This window comes from Musca autumnalis, unplaced genomic scaffold (genome assembly GCF_047663935.1).
Source record: "Musca autumnalis isolate F117 unplaced genomic scaffold, ASM4766393v1 scaffold_5, whole genome shotgun sequence".
NCBI classification, from domain to species: domain Eukaryota; kingdom Metazoa; phylum Arthropoda; class Insecta; order Diptera; family Muscidae; genus Musca; species Musca autumnalis.
Window position 1 is genome coordinate 158900295 of NW_027412088.1, and position 15954 is coordinate 158916248.

At 37.8% G+C, this 15954-nt stretch overlaps 1 protein-coding gene across 4 annotated transcripts in view; it reads right to left on the minus strand.

The window, feature by feature from the left end:
* The window catches only part of sona (sol narae metalloprotease), a 265415-nt gene that overhangs the window by 141219 nt on the left and 108242 nt on the right, over positions 1-15954 (minus strand). The window lies entirely within an intron of this gene.

The following is a 15954-nucleotide window of genomic DNA, read 5'->3' on the forward strand; positions in this document are numbered from 1 at the left end:
TGTTATGTCAATAAATGGCAACATCAAGTCATCAAGATGGCGGGGGCATGTGAACACACGAACAAAGCTATGTATATAAATTAATGTTGAATGGGAGTTTTAAGATTTTTGTCTCATAAAAATCGATAAATATGTTATTAAGCTGAAGAAAAACTAATTTCTTTAATTCTTTATTAGAATGTGAAATGGAGTGGTGATGAAAAAGTGGTCCCACATATCAACAATTGGATTGCAAATTTATTGATAGTATGATTAGTAAAAGTTAAAATAGTCTGGGAAAGAACATGTTTGGCAAAGTTCGTTTACAATAACTTTTTATTTGTGTTTTTCTGAATGCTACAACAGAGGCCTTGGAATGAAATATCCATGGTTTTCATTAAAAACTATAAATGTCCAAATTTTCAGTAGAACAAAAATAAGATTTTTGTGCAATTTTTGATATTTTTTATTTGACGATCTTTGCATTTCATTTTCTACATACGAATGGAGGGCAACAAAAAATGTATTCTACATGAAATTATTCAGGTAGTGATATTCTATTTATTCAATTTAAATGTGGAAAAAACCTTTCGTCTAAACCGCTTTGAGATTATCGTTTTATTTTTTAATCAATTTGTGCGTGAGTTTTTTTTTCGAATCACCTTATAAGAAAAATTGTATCTAATCTTAAATAAAAACTCATCAAAATATGATAAAGGGATATGAGGTTGTAAAAACAATCATCACCCTAATTCACACGCAAAGCAGGAAATTGCTACATGATATCGAGGATGAGAGTGCTATTCTCGTTCTGAGCCCGTGAACAACTGGGAAGACATCCCTTTGTCAGACGACCACGGATATCCCATCTTAATAGAACAAAGAGGCATCTTCCTGAGTTGATCTAGGAAGTACCAAGGCAACTCCCTTAGGGGATAAAATATCGTTAGTAGCGGATAGACCATCCTTCCCACGCAGGAGGCATTGCAGGGAAAGATGGATCACTCCCCCACATCCCCACCCACTAAAAGTGGTACGACAAAGGAAAATATGTTAATTTTATACGTTTTCTACTGTCAAAAACTTGTAAACGTTGAAAACGTAATATACTTGTATAAAAGGTATAAAAAAGTAAAAGAAATGGCATAAACCTTTTAAAATTTTTCTTATCACCCCTTCATTAGGTGCGACGTTCGGTTTGTCATAAAACTATTGTAGCTCGGACTCTTACTCGTCAATCGTGAGTTGAGGGACGATCGACCTCATATGAAAGGCGTCCAAATGGGCTGCAAATCGGTCTAGGCAATATGACACAAGGGGAAGAAATGTTATCTAATTATAAAAAAACTTATTTTTTTATATAAAAGCTTATTTTTCTCTACTTTGACATGAGAATATCATCACCCTTTTGCGACTGTAAAAAACACAAATACTTTGTAAGTTTCTGAGATGGCCCGATAAGCCCATTGCATTTCTGCAACAAATTTGTTGACAGATCCCTAGGAGATATTTCGCAATCGAAATTCCGGGAAATTCGGCTAAAAAATCGATGCGAGAGGCATTTCAAAGGAAATATCCTCACGTGACGAAGTGTTTCCTCTCAATGGAATGAAATCCGATGGATGGTCCGGATGTGTCACCAGCCCAAAGACTGCACTAACTACAACGGATTCTATATAAAAGCAAAAATCCCATAGTTTTAAGTTGCTCGGGTCCCTTGCGGACACCAGTGGCTAATATTATTTTTTATATAAAAGCTTATTTTTCTCAACTTTGACATGAGAAGATCATCACCTTTTTCGACTGCCAAAAACACAAATTCTTTGACGGACCATCTCTGAGAAGCCCATTGCATTTCTGCAACAAATTTGTTGACAGGTCCCTAGGCGATGTTTCGCAATCGAAGTTCCGGGAGTTTCGGGTGAAACTTTCAAAGGAAATATCCTCACGTGGCGAAGCGTTTCCTCTTAATGGAATGAAATCCGATGCCGGATGTGGTCACCAGCCACAACGACTGCACTAACTACAACGTGTTCTAGATAAGAGCAAAAATCCGATAGTTTTAAGCTGCTTGAGTCCCTTGCAGACACCAGTGGTGTCTGCGGCAGGATCGGGCAATTTAATCTCACCGACATCCCCAACGACAGAGCGGACGGAGACAAATAGGTTGTGTGTGTGGTGTGACTGCTCCAACAGCGACTAACATTCAAACTGCTGGTGGGAGAACAGTGCAAGAACATTTGATTAAAAGGAAGGATAAGCACGCCTACAGAAGGGTAGTGCATTACTGCAACAAATTTGTTGACAGGTCCCAAGACTATGTTTCGCAAGCGTAGTTCTGAGTGATTCGCCTAAAACTGTTATGCATGAGGCGTTTAGAAAGGAAATGTCCTCATGTGAGAAGCTTTTCCTCATAATCCAACGGGTTCCGATCGCTGGTCTGGGTGTGCTCTACAATTCAAAGACTAGTCTGATTACACCATTTCCAGATAAGAGCAAAAATCCGGTGTCTTTAAACTGATCGAATCTTTTGCGCCACCAGGGGTGTCTGCGGCAGGGTCGGACTACTTGGCTCCATCGGCCACAACGACATTTAATTGGCCGGAACCTATCAAGGTACATCCCGTTTCAAAGCCAAAGGGACAGATGGAGACGAACTAGGTACACAAGGTCTTGCCGCCTGCGTCTTCAAACAACTAGTACATAGACTGTTCCGTTCGCGATTATCACCAAAGCATCCGGAGGGATAATCGGTTTTTTGATTATTCGGTTTTCGTGAAAAACTTAAAACTTGACTTTCGGTTAGTCTATTATTTGAGAGTGTCCAAAAAGTCGACTTTCGATTACTCGTTAACCGCCGAAAACTGATTATAATCGAATATAATCGACCATTTCCGTTGATGCGATCCGTGATGGTTATATGAAAGAAACAAACGTTCCTTCGATTACGCTGTTTTAGCACACCCAATAGTCAACTACGACTAATGGTTGACTGCGAATAATAGTTGACTCCGTCTTCCGAAAGTCGACTAAGAATAAGCGATTATCCGGTTTTCGCACAATCAATAGTCGACTGCGACTTTTGGCAATTTTACGGTTAATAATCGATTAACCGAAATCGATTTTACGTATCCCTAATAAAGATTTAGGAGCTTTGCACTCGCAGAGACTTGACACACAGACCAAAGTCTTAGCTATTGCTACTGTTCCGTCAGCGATTATTGCTAACGCTGCTGTAGGAAAGATGGGCGAGCAATGTTCAGAATCGTAGAACTTGCACAGAACTGGTACACAGCCCAAGGTAGTAGCTAGTCAAAGGGGATGACTCAAGGAAGGGTATATGCGTATGAGCACGTAGCAAAACAGCAATCGGCAGTGTGGGTCTTTGAAGACAATCCAAATCCAAAGAAATTGTTGACTACGACTAATGGTTGACTGCGAATAATAGTTGACTCCGTCTTCCGAAAGTCGACTAAGAATAAGCGATTATCCGGTTTTCGCACAATCAATAGTCGACTGCGACTTTTGGCAATTTTACGGTTAATAATCGATTAACCGAAATCGATTTTACGTATCCCTAATAAAGATTTAAGAGCTTTGAACTTGCAGAGGCCTGACACACAGACCAGAGTCTTAGCTATTGCGGCTGTTCCGTCAACGATTGTCGCTAAAGCTGCTTGAGGAAAGATGAGCGAGCAATGTTCAGAATCGTAGAACTTGCACAGAACTGGTACACAGACCAAGGTAGTAGCTAGTCAAAGGGGACGAATCAAGGAAGGATATATGCGTATGACCACGTAGCAAAACAGCAATCGGCCGTGTGGCTCTTTGAAGACGATCCAAATTCAAAGAAATCGTTCGTGGAAGAAAAACTTCGAAGCAAATTGTGGCCTGTTTCCTCATACTACCTGACATAATGTTCCACAAACTCTAAAAAATCCTGCGGTGACTAAATAAAATGTCTGGTACGTTAACCATTGAAAGGAGTGACTGACAATGATCCAAACTTTGCATATCACAATATTTCTCTCAAACTTCGAAGATGGGCATTCATTTGAACTTTCGTTTGAGAATGTTCATCGAAAGTAGTTATGTGGGAAAGTCCATGCCACCTGACATAAGGTTACAAAATCTCTAAAAAATGCTACGGTGACCCACTAATATGGCAGTAGTGGCTGACAAAAATCCAACCTTTTGACATCGTAAAATTTCCTTCAAGTTAAATCAATTTCGAAGATTGACAATTCCTCCTGGTACCACCCTCACAAAAGTTCATCATTTTTTCTTAAGTGCAGTTTACAATGGCCCAAAAACTCAAAAAAATCTAACATTTCCAACTAAAGTGACTCTTGAGCAAGATAACCATCGAAAGGAATGACTCCCAAAATTAGACAATTTATACACCTCTCCTACCAAAGTTTTTAGTAGTCCTAGGGTCTTTTTACTCTCCATACTTTTCTAGAATGTTCCAAAAACACCACCCAAGTGGTATTCTGGCAATATAAAAGGGAATGAAACTTTCCAAAACTTCTTTTGCCACCTACGAAAATGCATTTTTTTAATCAGGGATCTGTTCCCGCCTTGCATGTTGAATGCCCGAGTTCGTTTCCCAGGTCTGAAAACATCACATTTTCAATGGTGTCACAAATATGTACCTCTCAGTGCAATTATGGCGACATTTCCTGAGTTTTTTTGTCATGTTAATCTTTGATACAAGGGTGCAGTTCGGACGCGGTTATAAAAAGTAGGTCCCATATCATTGAGGTAATATGAATAGGTGTGCACTCGTAGATATGAGAGAAGTCTACATTGTCCTTTGTGGGATGTTTGTGAGAACATATAGTATATTTAGGTCCACCACTCCTGTTATTGTTTTTTGTACCGCCATAGGCTGAGGGCATTTAGCTGTCAGCAAATCCGACTGATTTTTTCCTGTTTTGTATAGATTTGCGTCTAAGGACGTATCGCTACAACTGTTCTTCCAACCATTCTGAAAATATAAACATTTATCAGAAAGAGTTGTTTTCTCTTAACCTCCGACCTGCATATTATAAATCTACATTGACTTCATTTCACCACATTTAGATTTATAGAAATTAATAATTCTTTATTGTCCCACTTGTTGCCTTAGTTGAAGTTGTAGTTTAAGTTCTTGTAGTCGTTATTGTTGTTTTTGTCTTTGGACCATAAATTAATGCAAAGTTCAAAATGTTGCATTTGACCGTCAAATGTGTTGACACTTGTGTTGTTTATTTTTCTCTCTCTTTCGCTCGCACATGTTTTTGGCAGTTTGCAAACGCGTTATAATTTTTACCATAAAATTGTTTTTTTTTCTAATTTTTTATATATTTTTTTTCTTGAATTGTTATTTTCAAAGAACAAGATCGCTTGATTTCTAAAGTGTTAGTTTTTTCGGTTTAGTTTTATGTGTTTGGGACTGAGTGAGCTTTTTGTGTGTAGTATTTTGTTGTTGTTATTTTCGACCACCATGTGGACAGATAGATTTGAAATATTTGTTTTGATAACCTTGAATACGGTTCGAACTACAAAACAAAAACAAGATCGATGTTAACGTCAATGCTGTGCTGTGGTGTTGATGTTGACCGCCAACATTAGCATGGGGTTAACAAGTGCATTTTGGAATTTGGTATTCTCGTTTTTTTTCGACTTTTTTCGAGATCTGACACTAGGTCTTTATAACTGGAGAACAAGTTTTCGTCTTTTGTTAGAAAAAAACTATATATTAGAAATGCAAATAATTACAATAATCCAAAGAATTTTTTTGTTGTTGTTGAAACAAATGTCCAACACTTTAATAAGGCTGTTGGCTGCATGCATAACGTGATTATGTGGGCCGTGAATTCCACCTTAAGTGGTATTTAGTGGCCAATGCAGCAGCTGTGTCAAATGTGTGGGATGAGGAGGTCAAGGAAGTTGTTGTCGGTAAACAGAAAAAATTAATAAAAAATACTCAAAAAAATCATTGGGAATGTCTGGGGAAGGTTAAGGTAAAGAAGTAATTTTAAAATCGAATGTTCAAAGGGTGGGATGAGGTCAAGAAAATTTGTATTAAAGGAAAATTAGATTAGGAAACTAAAGTATTTTAAAATCCACTTTCATCCACAAACTTTTCAGTCTCCCAGCCTATCCAAGTTCAATCTTTATCTCACATTTTTGTTTGGAAGAAAAAAGGAACAAAATGTTAATTGCTTTAACTGTTTTTATTAACCAGCTTTGACCTTTCCGACCAGATTCGTGTCGATTTAAGATATCAATAAGATTAGGTTTTTATTTCATTCTTGCAAATACATATTTTAGTGTCAAATTAATATTAACAAAAAAATCTTTAGTAGTTTTATGTTGCTTGACACTTTGCCGTCTGTGCATATTTATGTCGTTTTTTTATTGTTATGTATTTAAAACAAGAAAAACGAACTAAAACTTTAGATTTTATAGTTCAAATTAAATATGTATATCATAAGAATTCAACTTTGTTTTTGTTTTAAGGAGTTAGGGTTTGCTTACCGGCCATGTCATGGCATTGTTATGCCATGGACTTCTAAGTTGATGGTTTGCAGTATGGCTGTTGCCGTTTGGGGCCAAACAGACAATACTAAACAAAAGATTTATGGTGTTAAAGTAAATATTTGACACTGCTGCAGCATGCATGCCACAGCATGCATCAAAGAGTAATACAGTTCAATATCTGTTAAACGGGGAGAGGGGAGGTCATCACTAGTAGCCACTGGGGCCACTCAATGCAGAAAAACACTTAAAATGAGATCAATTGTCTTATTTACTTTGACCATGAACGTAGTATCGAGTCTGGCGGCAGTGCCATAGTATTTTTAGTTACCATACTAGAACTGCAACAAAATTAAATGACTTTTAAGAATTCCAATGTTGTAGGGGAAAAGGGAGAAGGGGGAGATTGGTCATTTAGTTTCAATTGGGGGAAAATTTTTTAAAGAGCTTGCTTGCTAAAATACATCCTATTGACATAGACATTTATTCATGATATTTTGGTTTTCTCGGGTCTGCTATTTTTTTGTTTTTATTTTTGGTAATAAAAACAAAAGCAATAAAAATTGTTTTTTACACCAAAACTTTAAATGGAGATTGTCTTATTTGTTTTTTTTTTAATTCTGTCTTAGTGGTTAACTTTGAAAATGCCTGTCTGTTGTAACATTTGTCAAGGTGGAAAAACAGTTGGATGTACATATTTTTGTTTTTTTGGAACAAAGACACGTTTGATCAAAAACCATGATATACAATACAATATTTTGGAAATATTTGTAACATTTCATGAAAACTCAAGACATGGTAGTGACATGTTTTGAACTTTGGAAAAAATGGACAACATGAACAATGCTTCAAATTAAATTACAAAATTTTCGTTGCGGCCATTTTTAGATTGCCTATAAGAGAGGCTTTTGAGAGTGCTTTCATTAGCCCCACATCCTTCTCCAACAGACTGTGAATTGCTGCATGTGAAATAACTTAAAAATATGATAAGCAATGTTAAGTCTTGAAGAAGACCTTTGAAGGCTCATCAAAGCCGTTGCCAAATAAAGGTAAACAAATTCTCAGAACTAGCCCTCGTTCCAAAAATGTATCTGCGCAACGACAAAATATTGCCCAATTCATGCAAACAGAGGCAAAATCCTTACTTGGGTCCCTTAGAGGCCTCAGTCAACATACCTTCAATAGGATCATTAGTTTCGTTCTGCTATCGTGGAAAAGAATGTGGAATGCCGAATTACTCAGCAAAAACTTGATAAACTTCTCTGCAATTCTCTTTGACAATCAAAATAAAAAATGGGTGCTGCTGGGTTTTGTACTGGGAACTCTCGGTTTTATAGTGGAACACTTTCACTGCCCTCTATATACATAGTTTGCACAAAAAGAAAAAAAACTGATTTGAACTGGGAACCCTCGGTTTCATCGACTGGTATACATCCACTGCACCACCATGTGACACATATGCTCTACCGCATACCAGATAGTGAGGATTTCTATTCCTATGGTAGCCATGAAAATATTTACTGCTCCTAATGGAGTCTCTAGAAACTTGTGGTAAGAGAAAGACGATAATCCGCAAATAAACAGTTGTACATGATTCAGAATGAAGACCGAAAACGTGAAGAAAGTGAATCAACAAACTGCTGGGTGTTATCAAAGATATCTGGTAACAAAAAGGAGGTAATTTTAGTGAAAAGTGCATTCTTCGAAGATGTTGGTAACCACTACTATCATCGATGACGATATCACGTGTTTCGGTCAGCGGTTCCCAACTGAATATACATAATATGTACATATGTACAATATACATAATATACATATTGTTACGGAATTAGGTTTAACTAATTTCAGAGTAGACGTAGTTTTATTCCCCGATACGATTCGTATCAAATAAAACAGGTTTCGTTTTAGATTACATTTCTACAATACTTTATTTACTTTATTACACTTTTTCGCAACCGACTTTAAGTACAAAGCACTCAGCTTTCCTTCTCTATTAAGCATACGGCTTTTCTTTAACTGACTGTTCAGTTTGACGTCTAAAACACAACTAACTCGCTGTTTCCTAATCTCCTGGTATTTATATCCTGGTATTTGTTGAAGTTTCTAGGGAATCTGGCAACTTCCAGAAACCAACTAAGCAACGAACACACAGATGCACACTAGCATTAGGCCAACAACAACATACAAATATACAGGATACAAACACAATATACAGCGATGACGTAATTGAACAATCAAAATAAACATGAAAAACAATAGCAAAACAAATATAATAAATAGCAAACTAAGCTATAATTGCATAATTATGTCAAAACAAATGGAAACAAAAGCACATCGATAACATGTAAAGTAAGAACTAGAATTACTGTCACATCCGTAACTATGGTCAACCCTTAGAAAGATCGCACTAGAAGTTTGATTGTCATACTTTTGGACCGGTCTGTTCGATACATATTTCGAATGTATGGGCTAGAGGTGCTTAACATAAATTTCTCGACCATTAATAGCTGTAGTAATCAACAACAACTGCAGCATACAGCGTTGTGATGGTTACGATGTTCTGAGAAAAGATCACAACAGATGTTGAGGTGGTGGACTAAGATTCCTCTTGCATCAGCCGCAGTCTCCCCAAATGGGGATGTTGTTAACTTATACATCGCACCGATTAATAGGTGTGCTCCATGTTATAGGCCTTATTTTAGCCCACTATTGGAAGTCAAGAACCGCTTCGTATTTTACTTAGATTGGTATGTTCTCGACAGAGCCGAGAGGTAGTTCTTCGTATTGCCCGGCGAATGAGAACACCCCACCTGAGTTATGTGGAGAGAGTCACAGTTTGCTAGATTTATCCATCATGCCACCTGGTCTGACAAATGACGTCTCTCGTCCTTTTGTCTTGTGCAAAATAACCTCCCTTTTATCACCGACTTCATAACCACTCGACCCCACGAATTGACCAAATTTCCGATAACTGCCCAGCGTTCTGATGTTCGGACAGTAGAATAAATTTTCCATAAATCCGAATACTCGAGGTAAAATCAAATTTCAAAGCAGAATCGACGGAACTAGCAAATGACCGTGATTCTAGAGTCAAGGATCTGATAATGGAAGTCAACAGTGACTAGAACAACTGAATTGTTGCCCCCTGTTTCTGATGTTCCTTCGCTACATACCTGCTGTTCGAATACCCAAAGTAAGACCAAGTTTTCCAGCAAAGACGGCGGAAATAGTAAATGGGTGTCATGAGGCGTCGAACCTACCGTAATAACGCCAGAGCAAAGGAATAGTGGCTAGAAGAAGTAAATTGTGAGTGAACAACGGACTTTAAACACGTTTGACGTCATGTTGATTGATCCAAAGAGGTGCGAAAGTCATTTTAGTCAAATGTCCCGAGAATGACACAACGAACAAAAAGTATATCTTCCAGCCGAAAAGGATGGATGATAATGCGAATGCAAACCGAATGAGCAAGGAGTCGGTGTCTAAGAAAAGTTATCAACCTATCAAAAGCCATCCTAATCGTTTCCGAAGTCTGAAAATGGATAGGGTGGTCCAGTTACTGCAGTCAGGCAAGGATCAGTAGTGAAGACTGTTGAGACTTAAAACTGCCCCTCAGCATTGATAATAGTAATCAAGTTGCCGATCAGAAAATTTTGAGTACATTTAGCCCTATGTGTAGCTGGCTGGTGCTCACTATAACTCACAAACGGATCAGGCGATGGGGTCCTCGGGCCTATTTATATTTTTTCAGGGCCAAGTTGATACTTTCCGAAATAATGGCCGGAAAGCTGTTAAACTGAAATCACTCATGAGCTCGGTAACTTACGAATTGAGTATCCGATTTGCCCGAAACATTGCACATCGTAAGATTGCTTCCAAACGTGCATTATATTCCAGGTAGGTCTATATCGCACAACTTTTTTCGGTACCTCCCTTACAGAAGTTCAAAATATTCACTTAAGTGCAGTTTAAGAGCTGTTCGAAAATTGTTTTGGAATTTTTATCGAAGGTACTTCTAGTGATTCTGATCAATACGTTATAATATTTTTCATGGCAAGTCCATGCTTCCTGAAATAATGCTTTAAAAATCTTACGGTGACCAACTTAAATGGCTGGTTAGCACTATAACTGTCGAAAGGAATGACTCGTAAAGTTACTTTCAGTTTCAAGATTGTCAATGTCGGTCCATTTCTTAAGATACCTCCTGCTCAAAAGTTCAACACTTTTCGCTTGAATCCAGTTTAATGCCACTTTTTGAATCGTGTTGAGTTTTTTTGTTAGGGAAAGCCAATACTTCCTGAAATATGGGCCACGAGTTGTCCCAATATTTGGGCCACTACTTCATAAAGTTTTCAGTAGTCTTTGTTATAATGCCAACATTTCTTTCTCCATACTTTTCTCGATAATGGGTAGCAATTTCTAAAAACCCCTCCCAAGTGGAATTCTGGCAATATAAGAAGGAAGGAAAAGAAAGGTCGTTTAGGGCAGCATCCGACAATAAGGGGCACACGTGCCCTTGATGAGAATAACAACAGAACAACCACCATTCAGTCTTCGTTCAGAAGCAAATGAAGAAAGTACTGCTGTCGCTTGATTCAATGATTTTTAATTTTAGCAATGCATTAACGCACCCGCTGTTTGTGGAGAGAGCGAGAGAGAGAGACGTATGCGTGAGACCGCAAACAATGCGTTTGTATTTTGTGCCGATACCTGGTTTAGGGTATAACTGTGTATTTTGTTAAAAATATTTTAAAGCAGGGCTGCGCTTTTTGGCAAAGACAGTATACTCAGCGATCCTAATGAGTTGTCTTTGCATTTGTTTTTCTCCCTTACGTACACTGTGCGTGAACAAAAACAAAAAACATCATTTGTTGGTTGCTTTTTTCACTCATACATTCACACATGCATTTGTTTTGTTTGTATTATTATTATTATGCAAAACCATCTACGTTATAATTGTAGATTTTTAGGAAATATTTTTTAAGAGCCCTCAGGGCTATAATCTTTTAAAATGTTCTATAAAGAATTTTCAAAGGAAACGAAAATTCGTTGGTTCCTTTGAAATTTCGAACCTCATCACAATTGACCAAATTTGCAACTGCAGCTATTAAAACCTGACCAATTGTTTCGCCAATTAAATCATTTATAACTTGTTAAACTCTCTGCCCTTGAAGGTAAACCACTTGTTAACTGTTTTGTTTAAATACATACAATATTTGATTGTAATAACTTTTACCACCAGAGAGGTTTGTCAATAACCTTTGTTACAAGCTCCGATTAATCGCTGAATGAACAAATAAATCACCAAGCAAAACAATAAAACACAAATGGGGTGCAGTTATTACAGCAAGAAATCGCCATCTAATAATCAATTCTAAAGCAATAAACTTTTCCACACCATGGTGGGACACGTGACTTCATTGTTTAAGAGCAAAAACACCAAATGACCAAATTACTAGTCGCCTTCTGTGAAAGGAACGGAACAAATACATATTTGCATATGACATGCAGCAATAATTACTAATTATTTGTTGTTGCAAGTGGTTTTTTACATATAAAACAGAATTGTTATAAATAAAAATGACCATTCGGTTTTAATAAGAATGAATTAAATAAACCGAAAAAAAGTATACAGCAGCAACAAAAAAGGTTATGGTCATGTCGATAAACAAATATTTTTATTTTTTAATTATTCTCAGCTGTTTGTTGGTGTTCTATTGATAAAGAATTAACAAAAAGGTACAAAATGATGAAAAGTAAAAAGCAGGGGCGTGGCAGTGATTTTTTGGTTTGTGGGGAACTTAACTCCAATGAAACGGAGATCACCCAGAGAACGAAGAACTTTGAACGAGAATTTTTGGTAGTGAAAACAGCTATTGGCCCTCTGAACGAATTGCCCGATAGAGCAATAGTGATACCTCTGCAAGGATTTAGAATATCTGCTCCTAAATTTAAAGTATAACAAAATTGTGAAATGTTAAAGTTTTGGTTGGTAATATTTGAAGAATGAAATTTTATAAACCATAATATTCTATGATTTACTTGAAAATCCAAAAATACCCAACATCGTCACGTCTGTGTTCAAACATTTAAAAATCCTTAAAAATCTCCAACAAGTAACCTTAATTGTAATAAATCACGCTGGAGTGAAGTGTTAGAACATTAGAACTATAATTAAATGCAAATAATATTTATGGATTTTGTTTTTGTAAACCACGGACTTATCTGAAAACAAAGTAGAATAACACAAAAATAGCTTCAAGCAAAAAATGAATTTTTTAGAAATAAACATAATAATTATTTTTGTTGCGGGTGTTGTGTTTGATAGTTGTAAATAATGAAACATCATTAAAACTATACAAAAATGTGAGACAAATGCGGTATTATTTATAGATATTAGCAGATAAATACATTGTTTGGGGAATATGGGTAGCCACATACCTTTGACACATTAATGTCGAAATTGACAGGGTATTTGTGTTAAACATTTGATATGAAATCAAAAAAACAAAGGCATTGCTGATAGAGGATATATAATCAATGTTTATTGTGTATTATCTTGTTTTGTTTGACAAGAAATATGAGATAATAATATGTTATTTATGTGTGACTGGGAATGGGTCCTCGCATTGCCAAACCGGCTATTCTAAAATAAATTGTGTTTTTTTGAACAAAAATTGATCTTTAAAAAAAATGCCGTCAGTATGAATCAATAATTTTCGTAAATAGCAAATATTTTTAAGGGGGACACCAAAGCTAGAATTGTTGTGGATCGTCAGGATATTAATTGTGGATTTTTAAAAATAATATTTCAAGCGCTTGACTAAGCTAAAATGTAGTTTTTCAGTAACATATTTGACAAACTATCAATGCAATTATTATGGAGTTTTAAAGAATAATTTTCATAGGGCTCATTAATATCCCCCAGACAACCTAAAGAAGGTAGTTAACGAGACTTTCCAAGGATCATCCAGCGAGTTGAAGCGAGTCTTTATAGACGTGTTGAAGCGAGTCTGTATAGACGTATTGAAGCGAGTCTGTATAGACGTGTTGAAGCGATTCTCTGTATAGACGAGTTGAAGTGAGACTGTATAGACGAGTTGAAGCGAGTCTGTATAGACGAGTTGAAGCGAGTCTGTATAGACGAGTTCAAGTGAGTCTGTATAGACGAGTTCAAGCGAGTCTGTATAGACGAGTTCAAGTGAGTCTGTATAGACGAGTTCAAGCGAGTCTGTATAGACGAGTTCAAGTGAGTCTGTATCTGTATAGACGAGTTGAAGCGAGTCTGTATAGACGAGTTGAAGCGAGTCTGTATAGACGAGTTGAAGCGAGTCTTTATGGACGACGAGTTGTAGCGAGTCTGTATAGACGAGTTGAAGCGAGTCTTTATAGACGACGAGTTGAATCGAGTCTGTATAGACGAGTTGAAACGAGTCTGTATAGACGTGTTGAAGCGAGTCTGTATAGACGAGTTCAAGCGAGTCTGTATAGACGAGTTCAAGCGAGTCTGTATAGACGAGTTCAAGCGAGTCTGTATAGACGAGTTGTAGCGAGTCTGTATAGACGAGTTGTAGCGAGTCTGTATAGACGAGTTCAAGCGAGTCTGTATAGACGAGTTGTAGCGAGTCTGTATAGACGAGTTGTAGCGAGTCTGTATAGACGAGTTGTAGCGAGTCTGTATAGACGAGTTGTAGCGAGTCTGTATAGACGAGTTGTAGCGAGTCTGTATAGACGAGTTGTAGCGAGTCTGTATAGACGAGTTGTAGCGAGTCTGTATAGACGAGTTGTAGCGAGTCTGTATAGACGAGTTGTAGCGAGTCTGTATAGACGAGTTGTAGCGAGTCTGTATAGACGAGTTGTAGCGAGTCTGTATAGACGAGTTGAAGAGAGTCTGTATAGACGAGTTGAAGAGAGTCTGTATAGACGAGTTGAAGAGAGTCTGTATAGACGAGTTGAAGAGAGTCTGTATAGACGAGTTGAAGCAAGTCTGTATAGACGAGTTGAAGCGAGTCTGTATAGACGAGTTGAAGCGAGTCTGTATAGACGAGTTGAAGCGAGTCTGTATAGACGAGTTGAATAGACGAGTTGAAGCGAGTCTGTATAGACGAGTTGAAGCGTGTCTGTATAGACGAGTTGAAGCGTGTCTGTATAGACGAGTTGAAGCGAGTCTGTATAGACGAGTTGAAGCAAGTCTGTATAGACGAGTAGTAGCGGGTCTTTTATATTCTGTATAGACGGGTTGAAGCGAGTCTGTATAGACGAGTTGAAGCGAGTCTTTTATATTCTGTATGCGAGGTTGTATAGACGAGTTCAAGCGAGTCTGTATAGACGAGTTAAAGCGAGTCTGTATAGACGAGTTGAAGCGAGTCTGCATAGACGAGTTGAAGCGAGGCTGCATAGACGAGTTGAAGCGAGTCTGTATAGACGAGTTGAAGCGTGTCTGTATAGACGAGTTGAAGCAAGTCTGCATAGACGAGTTCAAGCGAGTCTGTATAGACGAGTTGAAGCGAGTCTGTATAGACGAGTTGAAGCGATTCTGTATAGACGAGTTGAAGCGATTCTGTATAGACGAGTTGAAGCGAGTCTTTTATATTCTGTATGCGAGGTTGTATAGACGAGTTCAAGCGAGTCTGTATAGACGAGTTAAAGCGAGTCTGTATAGACGAGTTAAAGCGAGTCTGTATAGACGAGTTGAAGCAAGTCTGTATAGACGAGTTGAAGCGAGTCTGTATAGACGAGTTGAAGCAAGTCTGTATAGACGAGTTCAAGCGAGTCTGTATAGACGAGTTGTAGCGAGTCTGTATAGACGAGTTGAAGCAAGTCTGTATAGACGAGTTGAAGCGAGTCTGTATAGACGAGTTGAAGCAAGTCTGTATAGACGAGTTCAAGCGAGTCTGTATAGACGAGTTGTAGCGAGTCTGTATAGACGAGTTGTAGCGAGTCTGTATAGACGAGTTGTAGCGAGTCTGTATAGACGAGTTGTAGCGAGTCTGTATAGACGAGTTGTAGCGAGTCTGTATAGACGAGTTGTAGCGAGTCTGTATAGACGAGTTGTAGCGAGTCTGTATAGACGAGTTGTAGCGAGTCTGTATAGACGAGTTGTAGCGAGTCTGTATAGACGAGTTGTAGCGAGTCTGTATAGACGAGTTGTAGCGAGTCTGTATAGACGAGTTGTAGCGAGTCTGTATAGACGAGTTGTAGCGAGTCTGTATAGACGAGTTGAAGCGAGTCTGTATAGACGAGTTGAAGCGATTCTGTATAGACGAGTTGAAGCGATTCTGTATAGACGAGTTGAAGCGAGTCTTTTATATTCTGTATGCGAGGTTGTATAGACGAGTTCAAGCGAGTCTGTATAGACGAGTTAAAGCGAGTCTGTATAGACGAGTTAAAGCGAGTCTGTATAGACGAGTTGAAGCAAGTCTGTATAGACGAGTTGAAGCGAGTCTGTAT